This window comes from Macaca fascicularis, chromosome 11 (assembly GCF_037993035.2).
Source record: "Macaca fascicularis isolate 582-1 chromosome 11, T2T-MFA8v1.1".
NCBI classification, from domain to species: domain Eukaryota; kingdom Metazoa; phylum Chordata; class Mammalia; order Primates; family Cercopithecidae; genus Macaca; species Macaca fascicularis.
In genome coordinates, this window is record NC_088385.1 from 112050458 (window position 1) to 112065649 (window position 15192).

At 40.2% G+C, this 15192-nt stretch overlaps 1 long non-coding RNA gene across 1 annotated transcript; it reads right to left on the reverse strand.

Annotated features, from left to right (window-relative positions):
* Positions 1 to 9690: 9690 nt before the first annotated feature.
* On the reverse strand, positions 9691 to 15144 carry LOC135966317 (uncharacterized). The gene is made up of 2 exons (XR_010579559.2): positions 14300 to 15144; positions 9691 to 10763 (listed from the first exon to the last, which is right to left on the reverse strand). It is a non-coding gene; the product is annotated as an uncharacterized lncRNA (long non-coding RNA).
* Positions 15145 to 15192: the final 48 nt, after the last annotated feature.

Here is a 15192-nt window from a genome sequence, read left to right on the forward strand (position 1 = left end):
CATTTGCTTCAATACATTTTTCAATTTTCTTTTTAATTTCTTCATTGACCCACTGGTTATTCAGGAGCAACTTGTTTAATTTTCATGTGTTTGTATAGTTTCCAAAACTGCTCTTGTGATTTCTAGTTTCATTCCATTGAAGATGCTTTACATTATTTCAATTTCTTGAATGTTTTAAGACTTGATTTCTGACCTAACATTTAGTTCATCCTTGAGAATGAGCCACATGCTGAGAACGTGTATTCTGCAGCTGTTGGATAAAATGTTCTGTAAATATCTATTAGGTCCATTTGGTGTATAATGTAAATCAAGTCTGATGTTTCTTTGTTGATTTTCTGTCTGGAAGATCTGTCCAATATTAAAAGTGGGGTGTTGAAGTCTCCACCTATTATGGTATTGAGGTCTCTCTCTGTAGTGGTAATAATATGTACTTTACATACCTGGGTGCTCCAGCATTGGGTGCATATATATTTACAAGTGCTATATCCTCTTACCAAATTGACCCTTTTATCATTATATAATGATCTTCTTTGTTCCATAGTTTTTGTTTTGAAATAATCTATTTTGTCTGATGTAAGTATAGCTACTCTTGCTCTCTTTTTGTTTCCATTGGCATGGAATATCTTTTTCCATCCCTTTTTTTTCAGTCTATGTTTGTCTTTATAGGTGAAATACGTTTCTTTTTTTTCTTTTTTTTTTTTTTTTTTTATCAGACAGAGTCTCGCTCTGTCCCCCAGGCTGGCGTGCAGTGGAGTGATCTCGGTTCACTGCAAGCTCCGCCTCCTGGGTTCACACCATTCTCCTGCCTCAGCCTCCTGAGTAGCTGGGACTACAAGCGCCCACCACCATGCCCGGCTAATTTTTTGTATTTTTAGTAGAGATGGGGTTTCACCACGTTAACAAGGATGGTCTCGATCTCCTGACCTCGTGATCCACCTGCCTCAGTCTCCCAAAGTGTTGGGATTACAGGCGTGAGCCACTGCATCCGGCCAGGTGAAATATGTTTCTTACAGGCAATAGATCATTGGATCATGTCTTTTTATTTATTCAACCACTTTATGTCTTTGGAGTGGAGAGTTTAATCCCCTTACCTTCAACGTTATTATTGATAAATAAGAACTTACTCCTGCCAATATGTTATTTATTTTCTGGTTGTTTTGTGCTCTCCTTTTCCTTCTTTCTTTCCTTCCTGTCTTCCTTTAAATAAAGGTGATTTTCTCAGGTGGTGTTTTTAAATTTCTTGCTTTTTATTTTTTGTGTATCTGTTGTCTGTTTTTTGATTTGAGGTTACCATGAGGCTTGCAAATCATATCATATAATCTATTAATTTAAACTGATGATAACACTAATTGCATAAAGAAACAAGCAAAGGGAAAACTGATACAAACTCAAAATCTCTATACTTTAACTTCATCCTCCAGCTTTTTAACTTTTCATTTCTATTTATATTTTATACCGTGTATGTCTTGAAAAATTGTTGTAGTTATTATTTTTGATAGGCTCTTTTATTCTTTCTACTTAAAAGTCGTGTACACACCAGTCACTGGTTTTTTTAAATATTCTGTGTTTTTCTGTGTGCTTAGTACCATTAGCAAATTTTGTACCTTCAGGTGATTTCTTTTTTTTCTTTTTCTTTTTTTCTTTTTTTTTGTGAGACAGAATTTCACTCTTGTCACCCAGTCTGGAGTGCAGTGGTGGGATCTCAGCTCACTGCAACCTCCACCTCCCAGGTTCAAGTGATTCTCCTGCCTCAGCCTCCCAAGTAGCTGGGATTACAGGCGCCCTCCACAAACACCCAGCTAATTTTTTGTATTTTTAGTAGACACGGGGTTTCACTGTGTTGGCCAGGCTGGTCTTGAACTCCTGACCTCATGATCCACCCGCCTTGGCCTCCCAAAGTGCTGGGATTACAGGCGTGAGCCATTGTGCCTGGCTCAGATGATTTCTTATTGCTCATGAATGTCCTTTCCTTTCAGATTGACAACGATTAGCAAATCCTGCCAGGCTAGTGTCTTTTCCTTGAGGGTTGTGAGTTCCCGTAGTCCTGACAGGATTCACAGATGCCATCTAGGAGGCAGGGCCTGGAGTTTGGAACTTTAGGAATCTACCTGGTGCTCTATTCTACTACAGCTGAACCTGGCACCAAAGCTGGAAGATAAAGTCCTTCTCACTCTTCTCTCCCCTTTCTTCAAGCAGAGGAGTCTCTCCTAGTGGCATCCACTGCCCCAGGCCTTCAGTGCATACTACCTGGGTACCCCTGATATTCACTCAAGACCCAAGGGCTCTTTGGTCAGCTTGTGGTAAGTGCTGCCAGTTCTTAGTCTCTCCCTTCAGGAGAGTAGGCTCCCCTCTCGCCAAGGGCAGGTCCAGAAATGCTGTTGGGAGCCAAGGTCTGGAACAGGAACCCCCAGGAGCCCACCTAATGCTGTACCCCACTGTGACTGAGCTGGCACCCAAGCTGATTTTTGGTTCTTATGAAGGTGCTTTTCTGTGTGGATATTCAATTTAGTATTCCTGCAGGGGGGATGATCACTAGAGGCTTCTGTTCACCCATCTTGTTCTGCCTCTCCTATCTCCGCTTTCTATTGGAGTGTTTAGAATATGTTTCCTTCAATGTAATTTTTGATGTGGTTTGGTTTTAACTCTATCATTTTGCTATTTATTTTCCATTTTCTTCATGTGTTCTTTTCTTTTTTTCCCTCTGTCCCTGCCTTCTTTTGTTTTTTTTTTTTTTGAGACGGAGTCTCACGCTGTTGCCCAGGCTGGAGTGCAGTGGCGCGATCTCGGCTCACTGCAAGCTCCGCCTCCCGGGTTCCCGCCATTCTCCTGCCTCAGCCTCCTGAGTAGCTGGGACTACAGGCGCCCGCCACCGCGCCCGGCTAATTTTTTTGTATTTTTAGTAGAGACGGGGTTTCACTGTGGTCTCGATCTCCTGACCTTGTGATCCGCCCGCCTCGGCCTCCCAAAGTGCTGGGATTACAGGCTTGAGCCACCGCGCCCGGCCTCTTTTGGATTAATTGAATAGTTTTCATTATTCCATTTTATCTCTACTACTGGCTTATTAGCTACACCTCTTTGTTTTTTGTTTTTTTTTGTTTTTTTAGAGCTTACTCTAAGTTAAAAAATGTATCTTTAACTTATCACAGTCTACCTCCCAATAACGTACCATTTTATGTTTAGTATATCAATCCTACAACAGCATTTGTTCATTTACCCCTCTTGTCCCTTGTGCTATTTTATCATATATTTTACTTCTGCATATAATATAAACCAAACAAAACATCGTTTTCAATTTGACTTTAAGTATTAAGGTTATTTACTTTTTTGACTTTTTTGAGACAGGGTCTTCCTCTGTAGCCCAGGCTAGAGTGCAGTGGTGCAAGCATGGCTCACTGCAGCCTTGACCTTCCTGGGCTTAAGTGATCCCCCACCTCACCCTCCCGAGTAGCGGGGACACAGGTGCATGCCACCACGCCTGGCTAATTTTTCTTTTTTTGTAGAGGCAAGGTTTTACCATGTTGCCCAGGCTAAGGTTAATTTTTTTTTTTTTTAATGTTTTTATTTTGGAGTAATCTTAATCTCATAGGAAGGTATAGTGAAAATTTTTAAATAAGAAAAAAAAATCTCTTATTTACTCATGTATTTACTTATTCTGGTACTCTTTATTCCTTTGGATCAATCCAGGTTTTTATCTGGTATCATAGGCCTATTCTTATAGAAGTTTTAACATTTTTTGTAATACACGTCCAATGCTGATGAATTCTTCCAGCCTTTTTTATTTGAAAAAATTTGCTATTTCATTTTCATTTTTAAAGTATATTTTGGCTGGGTAGAGGCACTTTTGTTTGTTTTTGTGCCCTTTTGGCCCTTTATTGGCCCATTGTCACCTGACTTGCATAGTGTCTGGTGAGAAGTCTGTAATTCTTATCCCTCTTCTTGTGTGTAAGAAGACATATTGTATTTTTCTCTCTGGCTTCTTTTACAATTTTCTCTTTATGATCAGTTTTTGGCCATCTTAACATGATGTGAGTGTGTGTGTGGTGTGTGTGTGTGTGTGTTTATGTCTTGCTTGGCGTTATCGAGAGTTTAAGATATACAAGTGTATTATTTGCTTCATATGAGCAAACATTTTAGTCATTGTTTCTTAAAATATTTTCCTGTCCTTCCTTTTCTGGGTCCTCAACTATATGTACATTACAGCACTTGATATTGTCCCAAAGGTCTCTGAGATTTTCTTAATTTCTTTCATTTTTTTTCCTCTGTCTCAAGTTTAGATTGTTTCTCTTGGCACTTCTTCAAATTTATTGACAGTTTCTTCTTTGTGCCTACTCTGCTGTTAATCTCATTCCATAAATCTTTCATTATCATTTCTAAAAGTTTTGTTTGGCTCTTTCTTTTTTGCTCTTTTTTTATATCTTACGTTTCTTTCCTCATTGTGTTCGTGTTTACTTTTTTTTTTTTTTTTGAGACAGAGTCTTGCTGTCTTGGCCAGGCTGGAGTGCCATGGCACGATCTCGGCCTCCCAAAGTGTTGGGATTACAGGTGTGAGCCACCATTCTCAGCCCATGTTTTCCTTTAAGAACTAAAACAGGCTGGGCACAATGGCTCACATCTAACATTCTAGCATTTTGGGAGGCAGAGGCAGGCAGATCACTTGAGGCCAGGGGTTTAAGACCAGCCTGGCCAACATAGTGGAACCCTGTCTCTACTAAAAGTACAAAAAAATAGCTGGGTATGGTGGCATGCATCTGTAATACCAACTACTCAGGAGGCTGAGGCAGGAGAATCACTTGAACCTGGGAGGTGGAGGTTGAAGTGAGCTGAGATTGCACCTACTGTACTCCAGACTGGGCAACAGAGTGAGACTCTGTCTCAAAAAAAGAAAAAAAAATTAAAACATAAGTTTATCTTATTTTTTTTTCAGTTAAAACTTTTTATATTTTAATAGCTTTGGGGGTACAAGTGGCTTTTGGTTACACAGGTGAGTTGTATGGTGGTGAAGTCTGAGATTTTACCACACCTATCTCCTTAGTAGTATATGTTGTACCCAATATATAGGTTTTGTATCTTCCCACTCTCCTGCTTCTGAGTCTCCATAGTTCATTATATCACTTTGTATGCCTTTGCGTATCTATAGCTTAGCTCTTGCTTATAAGTGAGAACATAAGATATTGGGTTTTCCATTCCTGAGCTGTTTCACTTAGAAAAGTGGCCTCCAGCTCCATCCAAGTTGCTGCAAAACACATATTTAGTTCTTTTCTATGGCTGAGTCATATTCCATGGTGCATGTATATCACATTTTCTTTATCTACTCATTGGTTGATGGGCACTTAGGTTGGTTCCATGTCTTTGCAATTGTGAATTGTGCTACAACAAACACATGTGTGCAGATGACCTTTTGATATAACAACTTGTTTTCCTTTGGGCAGATACCCAAGAGTGGGATTGCTGGATCAAATGGTAGATCTACTTTTAGTTCTTTAGGAAATCTCCATACTGTTTTCCATAGAAGTTGTACTAATTTACATTCCCACCAGCAGTGTATAAGCATTCCCTTTTCTCCACATCCACACCACCATCTGTTGTTTTTTTGACTTTTTAATACTGGCCATTCTTGTAGGAGTAAGGTGGTATCCTGTTGTAGTTTTAATTTGCATTTCCCTAATAGGTGATGTTTCATATGTTTGTTGGCCATTCATATATCTTCTTTTGAGAAATGTCTGTTCATGTCACTTTCCCATTTTTTGATAGGGTTATTTGCTTTTTCTTGCTGCTCTGTTTGAGTTCCTTGTAGATTCTGGATATTAGTCCTTTGTCAGACGCATAGTTTGCAAATATTTTTTCCCATTTGGTAGATTATCTGTAAACACAATTTTAATGCTGTTTTCATGTTTTCATCTGCAAATTTCACCATTCCCATTATTTCTCCTTCCTTCCTCCCTTGTTCCCTCCCTCGCTCCTCCCTCCCTCCCTCCCTCCCTCCCTTCCTTCCTTCCTTCCTTCCCTCCTCTGAGACAGGGTCTTACTCTGTCATCCAGGCTGGAGTGCAGTGGTGCCGTCTTGGCTCACTGGAGCCTCGATCTCCTGGGCTCAAGTCCCCATGTCTGTCTCCTGAGTAGCTGAGACTACAGGTACATGCCACCATGCCCGGCTAATTTTTGTATTTTTTGCAGGGACAGCATTTTGCCATATTGCCCTGGCTGGTTTGAACACCTGAGCTCGAGCAATCTGCCCACCTTGGCTTCTCAAAGTGCTGGGATTACAGGAGTAAGCGACCATGCGTAGGCCATTTCTATCCTTTCTATGTCTATTACATGATTTTCCACTTGGTTATAGATTACATTTTCTTGCTTCTTAATATGTCTCATAATATTTAATTGGATATTTGAATCTTATACTGTTGCGTGCCTAGATTTTGTTATCTTCTTATAAAGCTTTTGGTTAAAATTGTACATTGTATATAATATATTGTGGCCACTCTGGATTCTATTTTGTTTTTCAGATAATTATTTGACTAGTATTTTTTTTGTTTGTTTGTTTCTTTGAGACAAGTTCTTGCTCTGTCACCCAGGCTAGAGTACAGTTGCAGGAGCACGGCTCACTGGAGCTTTGACCTCCTGGATTGGAGCAATTCTTCTGCCTCAGTCTTCTATGTAGCTGGGACCACAGGTGTATATCACCACACCTGGCTACCTGGCTAATTAAAAAAAATTTTTTTGTAGAGATGGGGTCTCACTTTGTTGCCCAGTCTGGTCTTTAACTCCTGGGCTCAAGTGATCCTCCCACCTCTGCCTCCCACAGTGCTGAGATTACTGGTGTGAGCCACCTTGCCTGTTTATTTGTTTTTAAATCAAGTAAACTTGCCTAGACTCCCTGTCTCCTTAGTAGAGTGAAGCAGTTTATATTCTGCTTAGTTCTTCGTTTAGTGAAGGATTTGGCCAGTGTTTACACTTAGATTGTGGGGGGTTACACCCATCTACAGTTGCCCTAATGATCAGTCTTTCCTTTTAAATTCTAAACTGCTTTACCAGCTCTACTTCTGTTCTCTGTTATCTCAAATAAGTCTTCAGCTTTCTGCTACCCAAGGTGTACCTCTGTTGGGAAATATATGCATTCAAAAGAGCAGCAAACTCACACACTTCACTGAGTGCAGTTCTGTTTTTCAGGGACTCTTGTTATTTCACCAGGCCCTCTGTAGTTTAGCGGTCAGCCAGGGATTTGGGCAGAGTTTACACCCAGATTTTGGATCTCACACATTTTGGAGGTCACTCCCCAAACTGGTGACTTCTCTTCTAACAAACCCTGTACTCAGTTTACTGACAGTTTGAGCCAGTAAGCCTGCAGTGCTGAGCTTCAGTGGGTGAGGGACACCATCAGACAAAAAGCCACAAACTCATAATTCTTATCAGTTGCTGAACAAAGTCTCCTGTGGTTTTTACCTGCTTCTATTGTTTTAGATCTTTAAAAAGTCACTTTTTGATATTCTGGCTACTTTTCTTAGTTATTAACTGTAGATGGGTTCACTTGACCACTTTATGCTGCCTCCGTTATTAGAAGTGTACTATTAATTATTCTGATATGAAGACTTTAAAAAATGTCTATGCTTTTACAAATAGATTATTTCAACCTACTTTACATAACTTATATAGCAAAACTTTTTTTTTTTTTTTTTTTTTTTTTTTTGAGACAGAGTCTCGCTCTGTCCCCAGGCTGGAGTGCAATGGTGCAATCTCGGCTCACTGCAACCTCTGTCTCCCGGGTTCAAGTGATTCTCCTGCTTCAGCTTCCTGAGTAGCTGGGACTACAGGCACGCACCACCACACCCAGCTAATTTTTGTATTTTTAGTAGAGACGGGGTTTCACCATGTTGGCCTGGATGGTCTCAAACTGTTGACCTAATGATCCACCGGCCTTGGACTCCCAACGTGCTGGGATTGTAGGTGTGAGTCACCACGTCCAGCCAGCAAAACTTTTTTTATATTATTTTGCTCTTTTAGAGTTCAGATAAGTCAGCAAACTAACTTCCGTCCCTTCCTTCCTCTCTCTTCCTTCCTACCTTTTCTTTCTTTCTTTTTCTTTCCTTTCCTTTCTTTCTTTTCTTTTCTTTTTCTTTCTCTTTCTCTCTTCTTTCTTTCTTTCTTTCTTTCTTTTTCTTTCTTTCTTTTGCTCTTTCTCTCTCTTTTTTTTTTTTTTGATAGGATCTCATTCGGTTGCCCAGGGTAGAGTGCACTGGTGCAATCACAGCTCATTGCATCCTCGAACTCCTAAGCTCAAGCAATCCTTCCACCTCAGCCTCCTAAGTAGCAGGGGCTATAGGTGCATGCCACCATACCCAGCTAATTAAAACAATTTTTTTTAGAGACCAAGTCTCATTATGTTGCCCAGATTGGTCTTGAACTTCGGGGCTCAAGCTACCCTTTCACTTTAGCTTCCCCAACTGCTAGGATTACAGGAGTGAATCACTATGCCCAGCTGACAAACTTTTTCTTAAAGGGCCAAGTAATAAATATTTTAGGCTTGTGGGCCATATGATTGCTGCTATAACTACCCAACTGCCATTTTAGTGTGAAGCAGCCATAGACGAAGCACAAATGTAAATTATGTTTAATATAAAATATGTAAGTTAATGGGCATGGCTGTAGTCTGATATTTTATTTAGAAAAGTAAGTAAAGTTTTACTTTATTTACTGATCTGCTGTCTGTATTTTGCTGACCCCTAAGTTAAAATATCTGAAAAATTTCACTTATCAGACAAGTGGGCTCTTTGAAGAGTTTTGTCACTGTGGCATACCAGACAGAGAAAGTCCTGATTAATAAATACTGGTTGAAGAAATGAATAACTAAAAAAGCCATATTATTTCACGATTTCTTTTATTCCTTACAGATCCTTTAACAAACAGTGCCATCTATTGAAGAACCAAGAGGAAATACTTTTCCTGTATACTGAGTATTTATTACAGAGCACTTGAAAAAAATGACAATTATTGGTTCACTCATTCAACAAATACATATTTACCATCTATGTACCTAGCATTATACTTGGCACTGAACTGTATCAAAGAGATAAGGTTTAGATGCTTATAGAGCTTACAGACAAGTGGGAGACTATATTATTGTAAGCACAATTGGAAGCTGCTGGGGTAGTAGTAGTATTTCCTACACCCCATCATATAAATATATATTACATTTTTAAAAATCCATTCATTCCTCTATGGACATTTGGACTGCTTCTGCCTCTTGGCTATTGTGATTAATGCTGCAGTGAATATGAGTGTGCAAATATCTTCTTGAGATCCTGCTTTCCATGTTTCTTGTCTGTTTTTTTGAGACAGAGTTTAGCTCTTGTTGCCCAGGCTGGAGTGCAACGGTGCAGTCTCTGCTCACTGCAACTTCTGCCTCCCAGGTTCAAGCAATTTTCCTGCCTCAGCCTCCTGAGTAGCTGGAATTACAGGTGCATACCACCATGCCCGGCTAATTTTTGTATTTTTAGTAGAGACGAGATTTCACCATGTTGGCCAGGCTGGTCTCAAACTCCTGACCTCAAGTGATCCACCTACCTTGGCCTCCTAAAGTGCTGGGATGACAGGCATGAGCCACCATGCCTGGCCTGTTTTTGGATATATACCCAGGAGAGGGATTGTTGGATCATACTGTAATTCTATTTTTGGTTTTTAAGGACCCTCCATACTGTTTTTCTTTTTTTTTTCTTTTTTTTTTTCCGTTTTTTTTTTTTTTTTATTATACTTTGAGTTCTAGGGTACATGTGCATAATGTGCAGGTTTGTTACATATGTATACTTGTGCCATGTTGGTGTGCTGCAGCCATCAACTCATCAGCACCCATCAACTTCCATACTGTTTTTCTTTTTTTTTTTTTTTTTTTTGAGACGGAGTCTCGCTTTGTGGCCCAGGCTGGAGTGCAGTGGCCGGATCTCAGCTCACTGCAAGCTCCGCCTCCTGGGTGTATGCCATTCTCCTGCCTCAGCTTCCTGAGTAGCTGGGACTACAGGCACCCGCCACCTCGCCTGGCTAGTTTTTTGTATTTTTTAGTAGAGCGGGGTTTCACCGTGTTAGCCAGGATGGTCTCGATCTCCTGACCTCGTGATCCGCCCGTCTCGGCCTCCCAAAGTGCTGGGATTACAGGCTTGAGCCACCGCGCCCCGCCTCCATACTGTTTTTCATACCAACTGCATCATCTCACAGTCCCACCAGCAGTGCACGAGCATTCCAATTTCTCCACATCCTTGCCAATACTTGTTATTGTTCATTTATTGATGATAGTGGTCATCCTAAAGGGTGTGAGGTAATATCTCATTGTGGTTTTTATTTGCATTTCTCTAATAGTGATGTTGAACATCTTTTCATATGCTTCTTTGGAGAAATGTCTATTCAGATCCTTTGCCCAATTTTTAAATTATTTTGTTGTTGTTGAGTTGTAAGAGTTCTCTTACATATTGTGGAAATCAATCCCTTATCAGACATATGATTTGCAATCGTTTTCTCCCATTCCATAGGTTGCTTTTTCACTGTGTTGATTAATTCCTTTAACATGCAGAAGTTTTTAAGTTTGATGTTATCCAATTTTTCCATTTTTGCTTTTTTTGCTAAAATCCTTTTTGAAGGCATTGGAAACCCAGGACAGTGAGGATTCGAGGAACTGAAATTCAGGAGAGATGATCCAAAAAGTTGAGCTTGACATTTGGTACCACATTTCACCTCACGACATCGGCTGATTTGTAATGTGGAAGCTGAGAGTTGATGAGGCTGGGGAGCAGAAAGCAGTAGCTGAGAGGTGGAAAAACCCATCAGGTTTGGCAGGCCCTGCCGAGCACCCCTGCAAAGCTATACTCTAGGACTGAGGTGATAACAGAAATAGATGAGCTCTCACAAAGACAGAAACCCCGTTTCAAATCAGAACAGTCCTAGACTGGGTTAAAGTAATCTGCCCCTACACTAAGCGCTTTCCAGAACAAATAGTAATCCCCTCTGAAGAAAGATGACATCATTCAGAGCCTTAACTTATCTTTACAATTTTTCATGCATAAAGGTCAGGATGCACTAAAAAAATTATCAGCTATACCAGGAAATAAGGCCAAATGATGGAAAACCAAGAGAAAAAGAAACATAACATAACAAAACAAAACATCACCAGACAACAGAAAAGAAACCCACAGGAAATCCAGATATTGGAGTTACGTCAGGCTTCTTGACATCCTATATTTACTGTAATTATTTTGCCATGTTGGTCAGGCTGGTCTTGAACTCCTGATCTCAGGTGATCCGCCCATCTTGGCCACCCCAAATGCTGGGATTACAGGAGCGAGCCACTGTGCCCAGCCTAGATTACCGTTATATCTAATTCCCTGAATTCTGGTTGGACTGAGTGCTCAAGCCCTGTGCTTCCATGGTGTTTACCACTTCGAAGTTATCTATTGACATAATTAAAATGTGTCAGGGACTGTGCAATGTGGGAATAAATCATGGTCCCTGATACCAAAGAGTGGATGGTCTGTATTAGGCTGAATAACAGGTGCCCAAAGATGTCCATGTCCTAATCCCTAGACCCTATGAATATGTTACCTTACATGTTTAAAATGACTTTGCAGATATGATTAAGGTAAGAATTTTGAGATAGGGAGATTATCCTGGATTATCTGTGTGAGCTTGATGTAATCACAAGGGTCATTATAAGAGGAAGGCAGGTGAATCAGTCAATAGTGGGAAATGTGATGGCAGAAACAAGAAGTTCAAGTAATGCACGGAAGCTGAGAAAAGCAAAGAAACAGATTCTGAGTGTCCAAGAGGAACCAGCCCTACTAACACCCTTACTTTATCCCAATGAGACTGATTTTGGCGTTCTGACCTCTAGAACTAGAAGATAATAAATTTGTACTCTTTTAACCACTAAGTTGGTGACAATTTGCTACAGCAGCAATAGGAAACTAATACATAACTTAATAGGGAAGATAATAATGTCAAATTATCTTCTGGGACAAATTACTAAGTGAAATATCTCTAGTGAGTTATTGCCATAGAATTTCTATTGCAGGAAGAAGATTTTATTTATTTTATATTTTATTTATTTATTTTAAACTTTTATTGTAGGTTCAGGGGTACACGTAAAGGTTTGTTACATAGGTAAACTCATGTCATGGGGGTTTGTGGTACAGATTATTTCATCACCCAGGTATTAAGCCCTGTACCCAATAGTTATCTTTTCTGCTCCTCTCTCCATTCCCACCCTCCACCCTCAGTTAACCTCCAGTGTCTGTTGTTTCCTTCTTTGTGTTAATGAGCTTTCATCATTTAGCTCCCACTTATAAATGAGAACATGTGGTATTTGGTTTACTGTTCCTGTGTCAAGTTTGCCAAGGATAACAGCCCCAGCTCCATCCATGTTCCTGCAAAAGATAGGATCTCATTCTTTTTTATGGCTGCATACTATTTCCATGGTGTATGTGTACCACATTTTAAAAACCCAGTCTGTCATTCATGGGCATTTAGGTTGACTCCATGTCTTTGCTATTGTGAATAGTGCTGCAATGGGAAGATACATTCCCATGCATGTATCTTCGTGGTAGAATGATTTACATTCTTCTGGGTAAAAATCCAGTAATGGGATTGCTGGGGTGAATAGCAGTTGGAAGAAGACTTTAAATGTAAATTAAGAAACAAATTCACCAAGAACTTAGCTATATAACATATACGTAAAATATTTTGGTATGGAATAAACTGGCATTTAAGGTGTGGGTACATGGGGCTATATGTTAAAGGCAGGGATTCCTAGGAACTGGCAGGCAGACACCTTCTGCAGGCAGCTGTTCTAAAGTTCACAGAAGCTTTCAGAATAGCACAATATTGACCATATGAAAAGTTTCTCCTTCTATTTCCAAGCTTGCTTTTCAGAAAGTACTGTGTGAATGAAGAGTAGTAGAATGAAGAATATGTGACCACTTAAAATAATGATTTGCCTCCTGCAGACTAGGTCTAAGAAATATGGGATATTAATTTTTATAAATAATTTTCAGATAGCACTTTTCATTTAGTGAATGTGCTTTTCTATTTGGTATCTAATTTGTAATTCTCTAACAAAATTTGAAATTATAGGCTGTGGAAATTAATGTAAACATATTTAAGATCAAGACAGACAATCCCTGAGTCTTTTTTTTTTTTTTTTTTTTTTGAGATGCAGTCTTGCTCTGTTGCCCAGGCTGGAGTGCAGTGGCTCAGATGATTCTACTGCCTCAGCCTCCAGAGTAGCTGGGACTACAGGCAGGCACCACCATGCCCAGCTAATTTTTGTATTTTTAGTAGGGACAGGGTTTCACCACGTTGCCCAGGCTGGTCTTGAACTCCTGACCTTAAGTGATCCACCCACCTCGGCCTCCCAAAGTATTGGGATTACAGGTGTGAGCCACCACACTGGGCCTTCTGAGATCTTTTAAAGATATATCTCTATTGATTCATAATAGCAACCTGGTACAGTATGTGGTTGGTATTGCTCTATGTACCTTACATGTAATAACTAATTTAGTCCTCTTAAGAATCCCACAAGGTGTTTACTAGTTTTATTTTATTTTCATTTTATAGATGGGGAAATTGAGACAGAGGTTAAATTACATGACCCCAGATCACATGGTTAGTAAGTGGCAGAGCCAGGATTTGCACCTTGGCAATTTGGCAGTCAAAACTGTGCTTTTAATTATTACATGACACTGCCTCTTGCTACTAATCTATTAACTTTAATAGATTAGTGTATTTATAGATTCAAATTATTCTGACTTGTAAGTTCAATTTATCACAATGAGCTGCTGGGAGATTAATTACAGTGATTTAATGCAAATGTTAAGAATCCAGGAAAGTCAAACTCATGGTCACACAGAAAGTACAGGAAAAAAGTTTGTCAGCCATTAGACCCTAAGGATGCTTGTTATTTTCAAGATTCCTTCCCTCCTTCCTTCCTTCCTTCCTTCCTTCCTTCCTTCCTTCCTTCCTTCCTTCCTTCCTTTCTTAAATGCCCACTACGTCTGCCAGAGGGTCAGAAATCAATTTTCTTACCTGTTTTATAGTTTCTGCATCTAGTCTGGTGCCTGGTACCCAGTGGGCACTCAATAAACATTTAACCCAGGGCAGATCCAATGACCTCAGAAGAATGCTCGTCAATAGACCTTTTGCCTACACTGATTAGTTCTTTTCGGTACTTTTTAAGATGACACGAGTAAAACCTTAATAAATTCTCATTGTTAAGGATTCAAAACATATACGTAGACATAGCAAAACTTGAAAATCCTGTTACTCACCAACACATACTTTTCCCCAGGTAACCACCGTCTTGTGATTTGTCTTCCTATGAATTTGTATACATATATGCACATACGCGTTTGTATAACTTAAACACATAAATGTAATCACAAATACACATTGCTCTGCAACTGTCTTGTCTTGTGTCGGTTTTTCATGCCATTATAAATATATTTCATCTATTTTAGCAGCTCTTCAGTGATTTGTAGTATGGATGTATTAAGCTTTATGTTATTCACTTGTAATGGACATTTAGATAGTTTCCTATTAAAAACCACGTTGCTTTAAACATTCTTGTGCAAATACATGTGTGCATGTAGAATTTTACACCGATCCCGATTCTCCAAAAATCCAAGTAGCAGGTGGGATCATTTTAGAATGCACTTCAATAGCGTTCTTCAACCTTCCTCGCGTTTTTAAAAGGACTGAGAGGAGAGCGGGGGAGAGGTCGTAAGATCCCGTTAGGGTGTTCGTAAAGTAACACCTCTCGCACAGCCGTCTTGAAAAAGCAATCCGCACAGAATGTGCGGGAGAGCTGTAGGAACTCCTACGGTGGCGAAAGGGAGGGAAACAGGCTTGTTGGAAGAAGCGCCTGGTCAGCGTTATCCTCGAGGATCATGCCTTCCTGTTAATTCCCCACCCCATCAATTCTACCCTTTTTAGGTTAGACTGAGGAGTAAGTTTCCCAGGTATTAAAAATCGTCTAGAGAGAGCAGGGCGAAATTAGAGCGCCGAAGTGGCTTGAGAAGCACAGTGAACGGTGGCGAAGCCCAAGCCCGGTCGTAGTACGCCCGCGGGCACTGCCGGCGCCATGGCGGCCGCCTTCGGCCACGGCGGAGGACTCGCTTTCCCAGCGGCCCCCGCGGTCGCAGGGGCAACGAGCCCGACCGGC